At 48.7% G+C, this 17463-nt stretch overlaps 8 non-coding genes and 2 pseudogenes across 8 annotated transcripts; all 10 read right to left on the reverse strand.

Annotated features, from left to right (window-relative positions):
* Nucleotides 1-571: 571 nt before the first annotated feature.
* Nucleotides 572-753, reverse strand: LOC141210519 (U2 spliceosomal RNA). Its single transcript, XR_012280684.1, has one exon. It is a non-coding gene; the product is annotated as a U2 spliceosomal RNA (small nuclear RNA).
* Nucleotides 754-1277: 524 nt separating this feature from the next.
* On the reverse strand, nucleotides 1278-1393 carry LOC141210774 (U2 spliceosomal RNA; annotated as a pseudogene).
* A 1118-nt stretch (nucleotides 1394-2511) lies between these two features.
* On the reverse strand, nucleotides 2512-2702 carry LOC141210141 (U2 spliceosomal RNA). Its single transcript, XR_012280318.1, has one exon. It is a non-coding gene; the product is annotated as a U2 spliceosomal RNA (small nuclear RNA).
* A 1120-nt stretch (nucleotides 2703-3822) lies between these two features.
* Nucleotides 3823-4013, reverse strand: LOC141211086 (U2 spliceosomal RNA). Its single transcript, XR_012281073.1, has one exon. It is a non-coding gene; the product is annotated as a U2 spliceosomal RNA (small nuclear RNA).
* Nucleotides 4014-5133: 1120 nt separating this feature from the next.
* LOC141211087 (U2 spliceosomal RNA) lies at nucleotides 5134-5324 on the reverse strand. The gene has a single exon (XR_012281074.1). It is a non-coding gene; the product is annotated as a U2 spliceosomal RNA (small nuclear RNA).
* Nucleotides 5325-6444: 1120 nt separating this feature from the next.
* Nucleotides 6445-6626, reverse strand: LOC141210520 (U2 spliceosomal RNA). Its single transcript, XR_012280685.1, has one exon. It is a non-coding gene; the product is annotated as a U2 spliceosomal RNA (small nuclear RNA).
* A 524-nt stretch (nucleotides 6627-7150) lies between these two features.
* LOC141210853 (U2 spliceosomal RNA) lies at nucleotides 7151-7266 on the reverse strand (annotated as a pseudogene).
* Nucleotides 7267-8380: 1114 nt separating this feature from the next.
* Nucleotides 8381-8571, reverse strand: LOC141211088 (U2 spliceosomal RNA). The gene has a single exon (XR_012281075.1). It is a non-coding gene; the product is annotated as a U2 spliceosomal RNA (small nuclear RNA).
* A 1124-nt stretch (nucleotides 8572-9695) lies between these two features.
* Nucleotides 9696-9886, reverse strand: LOC141210284 (U2 spliceosomal RNA). The gene has a single exon (XR_012280457.1). It is a non-coding gene; the product is annotated as a U2 spliceosomal RNA (small nuclear RNA).
* A 1123-nt stretch (nucleotides 9887-11009) lies between these two features.
* On the reverse strand, nucleotides 11010-11200 carry LOC141211089 (U2 spliceosomal RNA). Its single transcript, XR_012281076.1, has one exon. It is a non-coding gene; the product is annotated as a U2 spliceosomal RNA (small nuclear RNA).
* Between the last annotated feature and the right edge of the window lie 6263 nt (nucleotides 11201-17463).

Genomic DNA, 17463 nt, shown 5'->3' on the forward strand with positions numbered 1-17463 from the left:
TTTTTGGGTTGGTTTCTCTTTTATAGTCTGCAGGCATTAAATGAAAGAAGTCAGTGTTCCAGCAGAGGGAGACAACGTTTCAGAAAAGGCATTGTAGCAAACCAAAAAAGAAATTTTAAGCGCAGCAGAGTAACCAGCTCACATACCTGTTAGCTCAGGTGAGTTTAAAAGGCTGCTGTTGATAACAAGGGCATTTGCTAAATAGATGGTATGTGTGCAACAATATACTGAAAGGTCAATTATATTGTGCAGCTTATCTCACCACCTGTAGTTATTTAGGTGAAAGCTCCAAAATGCTTGCCTAATATGTCTGTTTATCCAAAAGGAAGTATAGAGGGAGAGCTAGATAGATAGCATTGCATTACATTACATTACATGGCAATGCAATGCACAGTTGCTGAAGTTGAACCAAAATGAGCTTGTCATCTGGCTTCTGCAACTTTTAACATGAAAAATCCAATGAGGAGAAGAAAAGCAAAGCCAAAGAGTCCATCCCAAAATCCGACAAACAAGCAAAATGAACAAAAAGCATTGAATTCAATTCTTTCTGATTTTAGAAACTGCATTAAAGAAGGGGTGCACCGGTCCTGGAGATACTGCAATACCAGGTCAATGCGTGGAGTGGACAGAGCAAGCTCTTTTTCCATCTCCCTGTTCTAAAAATCCATTTAATATATGGTCCCCAGATAGGGGACGTATCAGATATTAAACTGATAAGAACAGATTTTTTGATTGAAGCTGCATCCAAGGCACTGAAAAATGTGACCGAAGTCACACCAAAACAGCGCACGAGGCGAGGATTCATGTGGACCCTTCCCGGAGGAAAGGGTCCCCAATAAACCATCCCCATCCCTCCGAGCCAGAAGGCCACAGCGAGGGTCAGGGATCTCCGATGCTCTCCCTAGCCGAAGCCGGAGAAGAGCCGTTTTCGTGCTCCCAGCTTCCATCTAGGCTGCCACCCTAGTGGAGCTGGAGCCTGTGTTGGTTTCTCAGCCCAAAGCTGACCGGACCTCCGACCGGGTTTATAAAAATTCCCCTTCCTAGCCCGGAGGCCAGGAATAGGGGGGGTTGCTCAGAAAGTATGATTGGCAAAGGTGCGGCGTGCTACGAAGCCAAGTCTTTCTGGGGTTCCCAGTCCCAGTAAGCTTGGACTCCCACCAGGGCGCCTACTCCTGGGGCACATTGCTCCAAAGCCCTCACACTTACCCAGCCTAGTGACTTCGATCCTGGAGGGCGATGTTTTCCATCAGATAACTCTATGAGCCACCTGGCGTACTAACAAGTGCACCAAACCAGTGTGTAATATGCATCAATTTACTAGGGCAGCCCAAGGACAAAACTGCCTTTTCAAAAGATACTACACTTGATCTTAGCCAAAAGGCCGAGAAGCGATAACCAGAATTGGTTTCCGACTACGGTGCCACCCAAGGATTCTGAAAAGTCCATTTGTGGAGATGGCCACCTGGACTCCCGTTAAGAAGACATGCTGTCAACCTCTAGATCCCTCACATGCCTGCACTTTTCGGCTTGCTGCTGCTGCAATCCACGCGTTTTAGATCTGCATAACTCCACCTCTTTTAGCACAGTACCCTCAACCCCCGGCTGTTCCCACCCGCCTCAACACCGTTGGAAGGGAGGAGAACCAATTAAGGCGGGGGGGGGGGTGGAACGAGCAGCTGTCTACCCTTAGCAGGAGGGTTGCTGATTAATTACCTCTCCTGCTGCTGCTGCTGGCTGTCCAGCAGCAGACTGAAGGTGGCTGCTGCTGTGCGCAGGTATATAAAGGCTCAGAGCCTATTATGACACGCGCAGCCAGCGTTCCATTGCCACATTCCGTCTACTGCAGGCGGGATACCTGGATGGCTGAATGTCACTGAGAAGCTCACAGAGACCGCCATAAGCAACAGTTTAAAAGAATGCCACAGACTAATCAACCAAACTTTTTGGGTTGGTTTCTCTTTTATAGTCTGCAGGCATTAAATGAAGGAAGTCAGTGTTCCAGCAGAGGGAGACAACGTTTCAGAAAAGGCATTGTAGCAAACCAAAAAAGAAATTTTAAGCGCAGCAGAGTAACCAGCTCACATACCTGTTAGCTCAGGTGAGTTTAAAAGGCTGCTGTTGATAACAAGGGCATTTGCTAAATAGATGGTGTGTGTGCAACAATATACTGAAAGGTCAATTATATTGTGCAGCTTATCTCACCACCTGTAGTTATTTAGGTGAAAGCTCCAAAATGCTTGCCTAATATGTCTGTTTATCCAGAAGGAAGTATAGAGGGAGAGCTAGATAGATAGCATTGCATTACATTACATTACATGGCAATGCAATGCACAGTTGCTGAAGTTGAACCAAAATGAGCTTGTCATCTGGCTTCTGCAACTTTTAACATGAAAAATCCAATGAGGAGAAGAAAAGCAAAGCCAAAGAGTCCATCCCAAAATCCGACAAACAAGCAAAATGAACAAAAAGCATTGAATTCAATTCTTTCTGATTTTAGAAACTGCATTAAAGAAGGGGTGCACCGGTCCTGGAGATACTGCAATACCAGGTCAATGCGTGGAGTGGACAGAGCAAGCACTTTTTCCATCTCCCTGTTCTAAAAATCCATTTAATATATGGTCCCCAGATAGGGGACGTATCAGATATTAAACTGATAAGAACAGATACTACACTTGATCTTAGCCAAAAGGCCGAGAAGCGATAACCAGAATTGGTTTCCGACTACGGTGCCACCCAAGGATTCTGAAAAGTCCATTTGTGGAGATGGCCACCTGGACTCCCGTTAAGAAGACATGCTGTCAACCTCTAGATCCCTCACATGCCTGCACTTTTCGGCTTGCTGCTGCTGCAATCCACGCGTTTTAGATCTGCATAACTCCACCTCTTTTAGCACAGTACCCTCAACCCCCGGCTGTTCCCACCCGCCTCAACACCGTTGGAAGGGAGGAGAACCAATTAAGGCGGGGGGGGGGTGGAACGAGCAGCTGTCTACCCTTAGCAGGAGGGTTGCTGATTAATTACCTCTCCTGCTGCTGCTGCTGCTGGCTGTCCAGCAGCAGACTGAAGGTGGCTGCTGCTGTGCGCAGGTATATAAAGGCTCAGAGCCTATTATGACATGCGCAGCCAGCGTTCCATTGCCACATTCCGTCTACTGCAGGCAGGATACCTGGATGGCTGAATGTCACTGAGAAGCTCACAGAGACCGCCATAAGCAACAGTTTAAAAGAATGCCACAGACTAATCAACCAAACTTTTTGGGTTGGTTTCTCTTTTATAGTCTGCAGGCATTAAATGAAAGAAGTCAGTGTTCCAGCAGAGGGAGACAACGTTTCAGAAAAGGCATTGTAGCAAACCAAAAAAGAAATTTTAAGCGCAGCAGAGTAACCAGCTCACATACCTGTTAGCTCAGGTGAGTTTAAAAGGCTGCTGTTGATAACAAGGGCATTTGCTAAATAGATGGTGTGTGTGCAACAATATACTGAAAGGTCAATTATATTGTGCAGCTTATCTCACCACCTGTAGTTATTTAGGTGAAAGCTCCAAAATGCTTGCCTAATATGTCTGTTTATCCAAAAGGAAGTATAGAGGGAGAGCTAGATAGATAGCATTGCATTACATTACATTACATGGCAATGCAATGCACAGTTGCTGAAGTTGAACCAAAATGAGCTTGTCATCTGGCTTCTGCAACTTTTAACATGAAAAATCCAATGAGGAGAAGAAAAGCAAAGCCAAAGAGTCCATCCCAAAATCCGACAAACAAGCAAAATGAACAAAAAGCATTGAATTCAATTCTTTCTGATTTTAGAAACTGCATTAAGGAAGGGGTGCACCGGTCCTGGAGATACTGCAATACCAGGTCAATGCGTGGAGTGGACAGAGCAAGCTCTTTTTCCATCTCCCTGTTCTAAAAATCCATTTAATATATGGTCCCCAGATAGGGGACGTATCAGATATTAAACTGATAAGAACAGATACTACACTTGATCTTAGCCAAAAGGCCGAGAAGCGATAACCAGAATTGGTTTCCGACTACGGTGCCACCCAAGGATTCTGAAAAGTCCATTTGTGGAGATGGCCACCTGGACTCCCGTTAAGAAGACATGCTGTCAACCTCTAGATCCCTCACATGCCTGCACTTTTCGGCTTGCTGCTGCTGCAATCCACGCGTTTTAGATCTGCATAACTCCACCTCTTTTAGCACAGTACCCTCAACCCCCGGCTGTTCCCACCCGCCTCAACACCGTTGGAAGGGAGGAGAACCAATTAAGGCGGGGGGGGGGTGGAACGAGCAGCTGTCTACCCTTAGCAGGAGGGTTGCTGATTAATTACCTCTCCTGCTGCTGCTGCTGCTGGCTGTCCAGCAGCAGACTGAAGGTGGCTGCTGCTGTGCGCAGGTATATAAAGGCTCAGAGCCTATTATGACACGCGCAGCCAGCGTTCCATTGCCACATTCCGTCTACTGCAGGCAGGATACCTGGATGGCTGAATGTCACTGAGAAGCTCACAGAGACCGCCATAAGCAACAGTTTAAAAGAATGCCACAGACTAATCAACCAAACTTTTTGGGTTGGTTTCTCTTTTATAGTCTGCAGGCATTAAATGAAAGAAGTCAGTGTTCCAGCAGAGGGAGACAACGTTTCAGAAAAGGCATTGTAGCAAACCAAAAAAGAAATTTTAAGCGCAGCAGAGTAACCAGCTCACATACCTGTTAGCTCAGGTGAGTTTAAAAGGCTGCTGTTGATAACAAGGGCATTTGCTAAATAGATGGTGTGTGTGCAACAATATACTGAAAGGTCAATTATATTGTGCAGCTTATCTCACCACCTGTAGTTATTTAGGTGAAAGCTCCAAAATGCTTGCCTAATATGTCTGTTTATCCAAAAGGAAGTATAGAGGGAGAGCTAGATAGATAGCATTGCATTACATTACATTACATGGCAATGCAATGCACAGTTGCTGAAGTTGAACCAAAATGAGCTTGTCATCTGGCTTCTGCAACTTTTAACATGAAAAATCCAATGAGGAGAAGAAAAGCAAAGCCAAAGAGTCCATCCCAAAATCCGACAAACAAGCAAAATGAACAAAAAGCATTGAATTCAATTCTTTCTGATTTTAGAAACTGCATTAAGGAAGGGGTGCACCGGTCCTGGAGATACTGCAATACCAGGTCAATGCGTGGAGTGGACAGAGCAAGCTCTTTTTCCATCTCCCTGTTCTAAAAATCCATTTAATATATGGTCCCCAGATAGGGGACGTATCAGATATTAAACTGATAAGAACAGATACTACACTTGATCTTAGCCAAAAGGCCGAGAAGCGATAACCAGAATTGGTTTCCGACTACGTTGCCACCCAAGGATTCTGAAAAGTCCATTTGTGGAGATGGCCACCTGGACTCCCGTTAAGAAGACATGCTGTCAACCTCTAGATCCCTCACATGCCTGCACTTTTCGGCTTGCTGCTGCTGCAATCCACGCGTTTTAGATCTGCATAACTCCACCTCTTTTAGCACAGTACCCTCAACCCCCGGCTGTTCCCACCCGCCTCAACACCGTTGGAAGGGAGGAGAACCAATTAAGGTGGGGGGGGGGTGGAACGAGCAGCTGTCTACCCTTAGCAGGAGGGTTGCTGATTAATTACCTCTCCTGCTGCTGCTGCTGCTGGCTGTCCAGCAGCAGACTGAAGGTGGCTGCTGCTGTGCGCAGGTATATAAAGGCTCAGAGCCTATTATGACACGCGCAGCCAGCGTTCCATTGCCACATTCCGTCTACTGCAGGCGGGATACCTGGATGGCTGAATGTCACTGAGAAGCTCACAGAGACCGCCATAAGCAACAGTTTAAAAGAATGCCACAGACTAATCAACCAAACTTTTTGGGTTGGTTTCTCTTTTATAGTCTGCAGGCATTAAATGAAAGAAGTCAGTGTTCCAGCAGAGGGAGACAACGTTTCAGAAAAGGCATTGTAGCAAACCAAAAAAGAAATTTTAAGCGCAGCAGAGTAACCAGCTCACATACCTGTTAGCTCAGGTGAGTTTAAAAGGCTGCTGTTGATAACAAGGGCATTTGCTAAATAGATGGTGTGTGTGCAACAATATACTGAAAGGTCAATTATATTGTGCAGCTTATCTCACCACCTGTAGTTATTTAGGTGAAAGCTCCAAAATGCTTGCCTAATATGTCTGTTTATCCAAAAGGAAGTATAGAGGGAGAGCTAGATAGATAGCATTGCATTACATTACATTACATGGCAATGCAATGCACAGTTGCTGAAGTTGAACCAAAATGAGCTTGTCATCTGGCTTCTGCAACTTTTAACATGAAAAATCCAATGAGGAGAAGAAAAGCAAAGCCAAAGAGTCCATCCCAAAATCCGACAAACAAGCAAAATGAACAAAAAGCATTGAATTCAATTCTTTCTGATTTTAGAAACTGCATTAAAGAAGGGGTGCACCGGTCCTGGAGATACTGCAATACCAGGTCAATGCGTGGAGTGGACAGAGCAAGCTCTTTTTCCATCTCCCTGTTCTAAAAATCCATTTAATATATGGTCCCCAGATAGGGGACGTATCAGATATTAAACTGATAAGAACAGATTTTTTGATTGAAGCTGCATCCAAGGCACTGAAAAATGTGACCGAAGTCACACCAAAACAGCGCACGAGGCGAGGATTCATGTGGACCCTTCCCGGAGGAAAGGGTCCCCAATAAACCATCCCCATCCCTCCGAGCCAGAAGGCCACAGCGAGGGTCAGGGATCTCCGATGCTCTCCCTAGCCGAAGCCGGAGAAGAGCCGTTTTCGTGCTCCCAGCTTCCATCTAGGCTGCCACCCTAGTGGAGCTGGAGCCTGTGTTGGTTTCTCAGCCCAAAGCTGACCGGACCTCCGACCGGGTTTATAAAAATTCCCCTTCCTAGCCCGGAGGCCAGGAATAGGGGGGGTTGCTCAGAAAGTATGATTGGCAAAGGTGCGGCGTGCTACGAAGCCAAGTCTTTCTGGGGTTCCCAGTCCCAGTAAGCTTGGACTCCCACCAGGGCGCCTACTCCTGGGGCACATTGCTCCAAAGCCCTCACACTTACCCAGCCTAGTGACTTCGATCCTGGAGGGCCATGTTTTCCATCAGATAACTCCATGAGCCACCTGGCGTACTAACAAGTGCACCAAACCAGTGTGTAATATGCATCAATTTACTAGGGCAGCCCAAGGACAAAACTGCCTTTTCAAAAGATACTACACTTGATCTTAGCTAAAAGGCCGAGAAGCGATAACCAGAATTGGTTTCCGACTACGGTGCCACCCAAGGATTCTGAAAAGTCCATTTGTGGAGATGGCCACCTGGACTCCCGTTAAGAAGACATGCTGTCAACCTCTAGATCCCTCACATGCCTGCACTTTTCGGCTTGCTGCTGCTGCAATCCACGCATTTTAGATCTGCATAACTCCACCTCTTTTAGCACAGTGCCCTCAACCCCCGGCTGTTCCCACCCGCCTCAACACCGTTGGAAGGGAGGAGAACCAATTAAGGCGGGGGGGGGGTGGAACGAGCAGCTGTCTACCCTTAGCAGGAGGGTTGCTGATTAATTACCTCTCCTGCTGCTGCTGGCTGTCCAGCAGCAGACTGAAGGTGGCTGCTGCTGTGCGCAGGTATATAAAGGCTCAGAGCCTATTATGACACGCGCAGCCAGCGTTCCATTGCCACATTCCGTCTACTGCAGGCGGGATACCTGGATGGCTGAATGTCACTGAGAAGCTCACAGAGACCGCCATAAGCAACAGTTTAAAAGAATGCCACAGACTAATCAACCAAACTTTTTGGGTTGGTTTCTCTTTTATAGTCTGCAGGCATTAAATGAAAGAAGTCAGTGTTCCAGCAGAGGGAGACAACGTTTCAGAAAAGGCATTGTAGCAAACCAAAAAAGAAATTTTAAGCGCAGCAGAGTAACCAGCTCACATACCTGTTAGCTCAGGTGAGTTTAAAAGGCTGCTGTTGATAACAAGGGCATTTGCTAAATAGATGGTGTGTGTGCAACAATATACTGAAAGGTCAATTATATTGTGCAGCTTATCTCACCACCTGTAGTTATTTAGGTGAAAGCTCCAAAATGCTTGCCTAATATGTCTGTTTATCCAAAAGGAAGTATAGAGGGAGAGCTAGATAGATAGCATTGCATTACATTACATTACATGGCAATGCAATGCACAGTTGCTGAAGTTGAACCAAAATGACCTTGTCATCTGGCTTCTGCAACTTTTAACATGAAAAATCCAATGAGGAGAAGAAAAGCAAAGCCAAAGAGTCCATCCCAAAATCCGACAAACAAGCAAAATGAACAAAAAGCATTGAATTCAATTCTTTCTGATTTTAGAAACTGCATTAAAGAAGGGGTGCACCGGTCCTGGAGATACTGCAATACCAGGTCAATGCGTGGAGTGGACAGAGCAAGCTCTTTTTCCATCTCCCTGTTCTAAAAATCCATTTAATATATGGTCCCCAGATAGGGGACGTATCAGATATTAAACTGATAAGAACAGATACTACACTTGATCTTAGCCAAAAGGCCGAGAAGCGATAACCAGAATTGGTTTCCGACTACGGTGCCACCCAAGGATTCTGAAAAGTCCATTTGTGGAGATGGCCACCTGGACTCCCGTTAAGAAGACATGCTGTCAACCTCTAGATCCCTCACATGCCTGCACTTTTCGGCTTGCTGCTGCTGCAATCCACGCGTTTTAGATCTGCATAACTCCACCTCTTTTAGCACAGTACCCTCAACCCCCGGCTGTTCCCACCCGCCTCAACACCGTTGGAAGGGAGGAGAACCAATTAAGGCGGGGGGGGGGGGGGTGGAACGAGCAGCTGTCTACCCTTAGCAGGAGGGTTGCTGATTAATTACCTCTCCTGCTGCTGCTGCTGCTGGCTGTCCAGCAGCAGACTGAAGGTGGCTGCTGCTGTGCGCAGGTATATAAAGGCTCAGAGCCTATTATGACACGCGCAGCCAGCGTTCCATTGCCACATTCCGTCTACTGCAGGCGGGATACCTGGATGGCTGAATGTCACTGAGAAGCTCACAGAGACCGCCATAAGCAACAGTTTAAAAGAATGCCACAGACTAATCAACCAAACTTTTTGGGTTGGTTTCTCTTTTATAGTCTGCAGGCATTAAATGAAAGAAGTCAGTGTTCCAGCAGAGGGAGACAACGTTTCAGAAAAGGCATTGTAGCAAACCAAAAAAGAAATTTTAAGCGCAGCAGAGTAACCAGCTCACATACCTGTTAGCTCAGGTGAGTTTAAAAGGCTGCTGTTGATAACAAGGGCATTTGCTAAATAGATGGTGTGTGTGCAACAATATACTGAAAGGTCAATTATATTGTGCAGCTTATCTCACCACCTGTAGTTATTTAGGTGAAAGCTCCAAAATGCTTGCCTAATATGTCTGTTTATCCAAAAGGAAGTATAGAGGGAGAGCTAGATAGATAGCATTGCATTACATTACATTACATGGCAATGCAATGCACAGTTGCTGAAGTTGAACCAAAATGAGCTTGTCATCTGGCTTCTGCAACTTTTAACATGAAAAATCCAATGAGGAGAAGAAAAGCAAAGCCAAAGAGTCCATCCCAAAATCCGACAAACAAGCAAAATGAACAAAAAGCATTGAATTCAATTCTTTCTGATTTTAGAAACTGCATTAAAGATGGGGTGCACCGGTCCTGGAGATACTGCAATACCAGGTCAATGCGTGGATTGGACAGAGCAAGCTCTTTTTCCATCTCCCTGTTCTAAAAATCCATTTAATATATGGTCCCCAGATAGGGGACGTATCAGATATTAAACTGATAAGAACAGATACTACACTTGATCTTAGCCAAAAGGCCGAGAAGGGATAACCAGAATTGGTTTCCGACTACGGTGCCACCCAAGGATTCTGAAAAGTCCATTTGTGGAGATGGCCACCTGGACTCCCGTTAAGAAGACATGCTGTCAACCTCTAGATCCCTCACATGCCTGCACTTTTCGGCTTGCTGCTGCTGCAATCCACGCGTTTTAGATCTGCATAACTCCACCTCTTTTAGCACAGTACCCTCAACCCCCGGCTGTTCCCACCCGCCTCAACACCGTTGGAAGGGAGGAGAACCAATTAAGGTGGGGGGGGGGGGGTGGAACGAGCAGCTGTCTACCCTTAGCAGGAGGGTTGCTGATTAATTACCTCTCCTGCTGCTGCTGCTGCTGGCTGTCCAGCAGCAGACTGAAGGTGGCTGCTGCTGTGCGCAGGTATATAAAGGCTCAGAGCCTTTTATGACACGCGCAGCCAGCGTTCCATTGCCACATTCCGTCTACTGCAGGCGGGATACCTGGATGGCTGAATGTCACTGAGAAGCTCACAGAGACCGCCATAAGCAACAGTTTAAAAGAATGCCACAGACTAATCAACCAAACTTTTTGGGTTGGTTTCTCTTTTATAGTCTGCAGGCATTAAATGAAAGAAGTCAGTGTTCCAGCAGAGGGAGACAACGTTTCAGAAAAGGCATTGTAGCAAACCAAAAAAGAAATTTTAAGCGCAGCAGAGTAACCAGCTCACATACCTGTTAGCTCAGGTGAGTTTAAAAGGCTGCTGTTGATAACAAGGGCATTTGCTAAATAGATGGTGTGTGTGCAACAATATACTGAAAGGTCTATTATATTGTGCAGCTTATCTCACCACCTGTAGTTATTTAGGTGAAAGCTCCAAAATGCTTGCCTAATATGTCTGTTTATCCAAAAGGAAGTATAGAGGGAGAGCTAGATAGATAGCATTGCATTACATTACATTACATGGCAATGCAATGCACAGTTGCTGAAGTTGAACCAAAATGAGCTTGTCATCTGGCTTCTGCAACTTTTAACATGAAAAATCCAATGAGGAGAAGGAAAGCAAAGCCAAAGAGTCCATCCCAAAATCCGACAAACAAGCAAAATGAACAAAAAGCATTGAATTCAATTCTTTCTGATTTTAGAAACTGCATTAAAGAAGGGGTGCACCGGTCCTGGAGATACTGCAATACCAGGTCAATGCGTGGAGTGGACAGAGCAAGCTCTTTTTCCATCTCCCTGTTCTAAAAATCCATTTAATATATGGTCCCCAGATAGGGGACGTATCAGATATTAAACTGATAAGAACAGATACTACACTTGATCTTAGCCAAAAGGCCGAGAAGCGATAACCAGAATTGGTTTCCGACTACGGTGCCACCCAAGGATTCTGAAAAGTCCATTTGTGGAGATGGCCACCTGGACTCCCGTTAAGAAGACATGCTGTCAACCTCTAGATCCCTCACATGCCTGCACTTTTCGGCTTGCTGCTGCTGCAATCCACGCGTTTTAGATCTGCATAACTCCACCTCTTTTAGCACAGTACCCTCAACCCCCGGCTGTTCCCACCCGCCTCAACACCGTTGGAAGGGAGGAGAACCAATTAAGGCGGGGGGGGGGGTGGAACGAGCAGCTGTCTACCCTTAGCAGGAGGGTTGCTGATTAATTACCTCTCCTGCTGCTGCTGCTGCTGGCTGTCCAGCAGCAGACTGAAGGTGGCTGCTGCTGTGCGCAGGTATATAAAGGCTCAGAGCCTATTATGACACGCGCAGACAGCGTTCCATTGCCACATTCCGTCTACTGCAGGCGGGATACCTGGATGGCTGAATGTCACTGAGAAGCTCACAGAGACCGCCATAAGCAACAGTTTAAAAGAATGCCACAGACTAATCAACCAAACTTTTTGGGTTGGTTTCTCTTTTATAGTCTGCAGGCATTAAATGAAAGAAGTCAGTGTTCCAGCAGAGGGAGACAACGTTTCAGAAAAGGCATTGTAGCAAACCAAAAAAGAAATTTTAAGCGCAGCAGAGTAACCAGCTCACATACCTGTTAGCTCAGGTGAGTTTAAAAGGCTGCTGTTGATAACAAGGGCATTTGCTAAATAGATGGTGTGTGTGCAACAATATACTGAAAGGTCAATTATATTGTGCAGCTTATCTCACCACCTGTAGTTATTTAGGTGAAAGCTCCAAAATGCTTGCCTAATATGTCTGTTTATCCAAAAGGAAGTATAGAGGGAGAGCTAGATAGATAGCATTGCATTACATTACATTACATGGCAATGCAATGCACAGTTGCTGAAGTTGAACCAAAATGAGCTTGTCATCTGGCTTCTGCAACTTTTAACATGAAAAATCCAATGAGGAGAAGAAAAGCAAAGCCAAAGAGTCCATCCCAAAATCCGACAAACAAGCAAAATGAACAAAAAGCATTGAATTCAATTCTTTCTGATTTTAGAAACTGCATTAAAGAAGGGGTGCATCTGTGACACCCCAGGGGTCTGGTTGTCACAGTGATAGAGATATTACGTCTGAGAGCAGGTGGGAGGTTCTTTGGTCAGGGATCCTGTGCATGCCACACCTCCTGCCCAGCCTTGGGAGGGGAAGAACTTCCCCTGTATAAACCCGGGGCTGAGGCAGGGTTAGTGAGTCCAGGAAGAGTAGAGACAAGAGCAGCATAGGAAGCAGCAGAGTCACAAGGAGTCAGGGGCTGGCAGCTAAATAGCTCGCCCTGACTAAGAAGATTCTTTACCGGACCCGGAGTCCGAGGCTGTGGGGACTAACTTCTACCCAGCAGCAGAATCCGTCAGGCAGGGGATTTCAGGTCCCCTGGCCCAGAAGCCCGAAGGCCCGGTCACACGCGTGGGACCAGCACCGCCATCGTGGAGCGGAAGCCATTAGAAGGCCCCGAGTCACCGGCCATACGGGTGAGCACCACACGGTACACTCAGGGACGTGGGCTACTTACATCAGCTTCTAGCAAGGTAGCCAGAAGAGTACAGTCAGCTTGGGAGGCCTACAACTACGCCTGGCCAGGGGAGATCCCATCTGCTCAAGGACTGACCAGGCCCCGTTCGCTAGCAAGTACTCCGGGAGGGTCTATCGTTGTTACCAGTAAAGACCCTGAACGCTACCATACCGTCTCTGAGTGGTTCCTGCTACCCCCATCATCCACGTCGGCTGCCCTGAGGCCATACCCCTCCCGTTGGGGGTTATACTATCACGCTGCACCATCCTTCCACCGGCCTCAGCGGTCTGCCCTGCAGCAGCAGCCCCCTGGCTGCATTCAACGGGTGGCGTAGTCATCAACCATTTTCTACCGCTAACAGACTGCTGTCCAGTTTGACTCCCTGGGCACGGACCGGGTCACCGCCACGAGACTACAACCCTAAACAGATCCGGCTCCGGGTAAGCTCCCGCGTGCGCAACGCAGCGCGACACAGGCCCAGGGGCGCGTCAACTTTGGCGTAGTCGGCAGGATTTCGTGCCCGCAACCACCGGGTACTGCGTGCCTGAAAAGCAAAGACTGTTCAAACTTACCAGTGGTGAAGATTCCCGCTATCCGTGGAGGTTTCCCGCCATCCGGCGCCATCTTCTACCTTCTTCCCGCCATCCGCGAAGTTTTCCCGCCATCCAGCGCCATCTTCGACCTTCTTCCCGCCATCCGTGGAGTTTTCCCGCCATTGGACGCCATCTTGAGGACGCCGCGCGGGAAGAAGAGGGGCGTGGACTCCGAAAGCGCGCGAGAACTGAAGCCCCGCCTCACGTCCGGACGTTGCGTAAGGTCCTGGAAGGAGCCCAGCAGACGCCGACGTCACAGGAGCGCGACGGAAGGTCCTCAACCCTGACGATCCACTGCGGAGCCGCGGCCTACGGAAGAGGATCATCGCAAGGTAGGCCACGGTCCACTAGGGGGGAGGAAGATGTCGGATACGGAGGAGAGCTTCACTGCCTCAACCCCCGCCAGCGCTACCGCTGTTGCAGTTATGCCCTTCACCATGCCCTATATCCCGGGAGCAGCTTGGCTACCCCAGTACTCAGGGGAGTCACATACCCTGCATGACTTTAGAGAAAAGCTGGATAGCCTCTTCCAGGTGTACCCCCTCACAGAAGAGCAAAAAGTGAGCATCCTGGTGGCCCAACTAACTGGGGCAGCCAAAAGGGAAGTAAAATCCTGGCCACCTGGGAGGAAGACTGTCGCAGGGATACTAACCCGGCTGAAGGACACCTTTGATACCCGCACCTCAGCCGAGATTAAACTTAGATTCTACGGGTGCAAGCAGCGAGCGCATGAGAGTATAAGGGACTATGCACTCAACCTACAAGAGGCCCTGAGGGCCATTAAGCAGACCGACCCTAATGGAGTGGGAAACGAGGACAGGCTGTTGACCGAACAATTTATAGAGGGTTTATATTGCAATGCCCACCGCACCCAGTTGCGGGCAATGGCCTTACAGGACCCTCATCTAGAATTTGCACAGTTCAAGGACAGAGCCATCCGGGTGCTCCGAGAACCGGCACCAGGTGGCGTTGTGACCCACAGACGCCCCACTACCACTTACTACCAGGAGGCGGCGCCCTTGTCAGCAGGGCCTGTGGGAGCTGATGCGCAGGCTTTGGACAATGACCCGGCTCCAGACCTACACCATCAGGTCCAAGAGCTAGCTAAAAGCGTTGCTGCGCTAACCCGAACTGTGCAGTCTTTACAGGTTTCCACTCCAGGGAAGATCCAGCTGGCATCCGGACCGGAGGACATCCCGTGGCGTCGACCAAGGAGGACCCCACCGGCCAGAGGAAGACCCAGTGACCGATACAGCGAGGACGGACGACCCATCTGCCGCCGCTGCAATCAACCCGGACATATGGAAAGGTACTGTTCTTTAAACGGGCACAACCTGGGGTAGAGGGCCAACCCCCAGGAAAAAGATCACCAGGCCCATCGAACTGGCGCGACAGATATGTGGGAGGACGTCCAGTCTTGCCTGTGGTACTGGATGGCATTCCCATGAGTGCCCTACTGGACACCGGGTCACAGGTCACCACCATCCCGTACGTGCTCTTCAAGCAGTACTGGAATGACTCGGATATTACCCGCTACCCTGACGACGACTTGAGTATCATCGCCAGCAATGGTCAGCCCGTGCCACAGATCGGATTTAAAGAGGTGACCATCAAAATTGGTAGAGTCGAACTGGCCGCACAGGGACTGATCATTGTAGATATTGACAAACATGAGAGTCACCCAAAAATAACTCTAGGAACTAATGTAATTGAAAATTGTCTTGCAGAGGTGATTTTCCTTTTACAGCAGGTTGCCAAGAATGCCAGCTCCGGCGAGCAGCGGGTGCTCCAGAAAGAGATCCGGGCACTGATGCAACGGCAACAAGTGGAACTCTCCGGCGGTGAGATTGGTAGCGTAAGAATGTGTGACCCTTTTCCTATTGCCATGCCCCCAAAAAGTGAAATGATGATTTGGTGCCGGGCAGCTATTGGTCTGAGAGGTAGAGATTACCAGGCAATGGTAGAACCAGTTTACTCAGACAGTAGGCCCACCATTTTGACAGCACGGGGGGTGGTCAATGTACGCCATGGGAGGGTGCCCGTTCGCATAATAAATATCGGGGAGAGGGAAGTGTACCTGCCCCGGTATGCCACGCTAGCCAAATTATATACCACTAATCAAAATTCTATACAATCTGTGGAACCCTTGCCTCCATCTCACCCGGAGGAAGGTAACGGCTCTAAGAAAGACATGGAGGACTGGTGTCAGCAACTACATCTGGGTACTGACTCCACTCCCTCACACCAGAAACAAGGAGTCTATCGGGTGGTTCAAGAGTATGAGAGAGTGTTTAGTAAACACCCGTTAGACTTCGGGCGAGTCAAGGGGGTAGAACACCGCATCCCCACGGGAGATCATCCTCCCATAAAAGAGAGATATCGACCCGTACCCCCTGCACATTACCAACACGCCAAGGGGATGCTTAGAGACATGAAGGAGGCTGGGGTAATCCGGGATAGCTGTAGCCCCTGGGCAGCCCCACTAGTTTTAGTCAAAAAGAAAGACAACACCATGAGGATGTGTGTAGATTACCGGAAAATCAACCGTATCACACACAGGGATGCGTACCCCTTACCAAGGATAGAGGAGTCATTGGCTGCTTTAAGATCTGCTAACTTCTTCTCTACCTTGGATCTCACTAGCGGGTACTGGCAGGTTCCTGTAGCAGAGGCGGACCGGGAGAAGACCGCATTCACCACCCCGATGGGACTTAGCGAGTTCACCTGCATGCCGTTCGGACTCTGCAACGCCCCAGGAACCTTCCAACGATTAATGGAGTGCTGTCTGGGCCACAGAAACTTCGAGACGGTCCTGTTGTACCTGGACGATGTCATCGTATACTCCAAAACTTATGAGGACCACCTGAAACACCTGGCGGAGGTGTTCGAAGCTCTGGCGAGTTACGGCCTAAAGGTGAAACCCTCCAAGTGTCACCTCCTGAAACCAAAGGTGCAATACCTGGGACACGTGGTGAGCGCTGACGGAGTGGCTCCCGACCCCGATAAGATCACCGCAATTAAGGGATGGCCAAGCCCCTCCAGCGTAAAAGAAGTGCGGCAGTTCCTAGGGTTGGTAGGCTACTACCGAAGGTTTATTCCCGGTTTCACCAAAAAGGCAGCACCTATGCAGGACCTCCTGATAGGCCAGTCCCGGAAGGCCAAGAACCAGAAGCCGCCCTTCAAATGGGAAAAGCTAGAAGAAGAGTCCTTCCGCCAGCTGAAGATGGCCCTCACGGGGGATGAAATCTTGGCGTACCCGGACTATAGCCAGCCCTTCATCCTCTACACCGACGCCAGTAACATCGGGCTAGGAGCCGTACTGTCCCAGATTCAGCAGGGGAGAGAACGAGTAATCTCCTATGCCAGCCGAAAACTGCGACCCACCGAAAGGAACCCCGAAAATTACAGCTCATTTAAGCTAGAGTTCCTGGCCGTGGTATGGGCAGTCACCGAGCGCTTTAGGCATTACCTCGCTTCTTCCCGGTTCACCGTATACACGGATAACAACCCGTTGACACACCTGGACACGGCAAGACTCGGTGCCCTGGAGCAGAGGTGGATGGCCCGTCTGTCCAACTACGAGTTCACAATCAAATACCGGGCAGGACGCTCCAATACTAACGCGGACGCCCTGTCCAGGATGCCCAACCTGCCGGACGAAGGAGAAGATCCGGAGGGACTGGAAGAAGTTGAACTCCCTGCGTTCCACCGTCATGGGACTATCCAGTATTCCCACCGGGTAAGGGGTAAGCAGGCTGCTACGTTGAACCCCTTACCCCACTACAACTGGGCGGAAACGCAAGACAGCGACCCTGCCGTCCGACTGGTGAAGGAGATGCTGACTCGGCCGGAGGCTCGCCTTGAACCAGACGCTCCGGAGGAAGCCAAACAACTATGGGCGGAGAAGAGTCGACTATTCCTTTACAAGGGGAAGTTGTGCCGCAGAATGGTCAACTCCCGGACGCATGAACTACTCTGGCAAGTAGTGGTGCCCCGAAGAGACGCAGCCATGGTGATGGAGGCATACCACGACGGAGCTGGACACTTCGGGTG

The sequence above is a fragment of the Phyllobates terribilis genome, unplaced genomic scaffold (assembly GCF_046119375.1).
Source record: "Phyllobates terribilis strain yellow unplaced genomic scaffold, ASM4611937v1 Scaffold_169__1_contigs__length_4117513, whole genome shotgun sequence".
NCBI lineage: Eukaryota > Metazoa > Chordata > Amphibia > Anura > Dendrobatidae > Phyllobates > Phyllobates terribilis.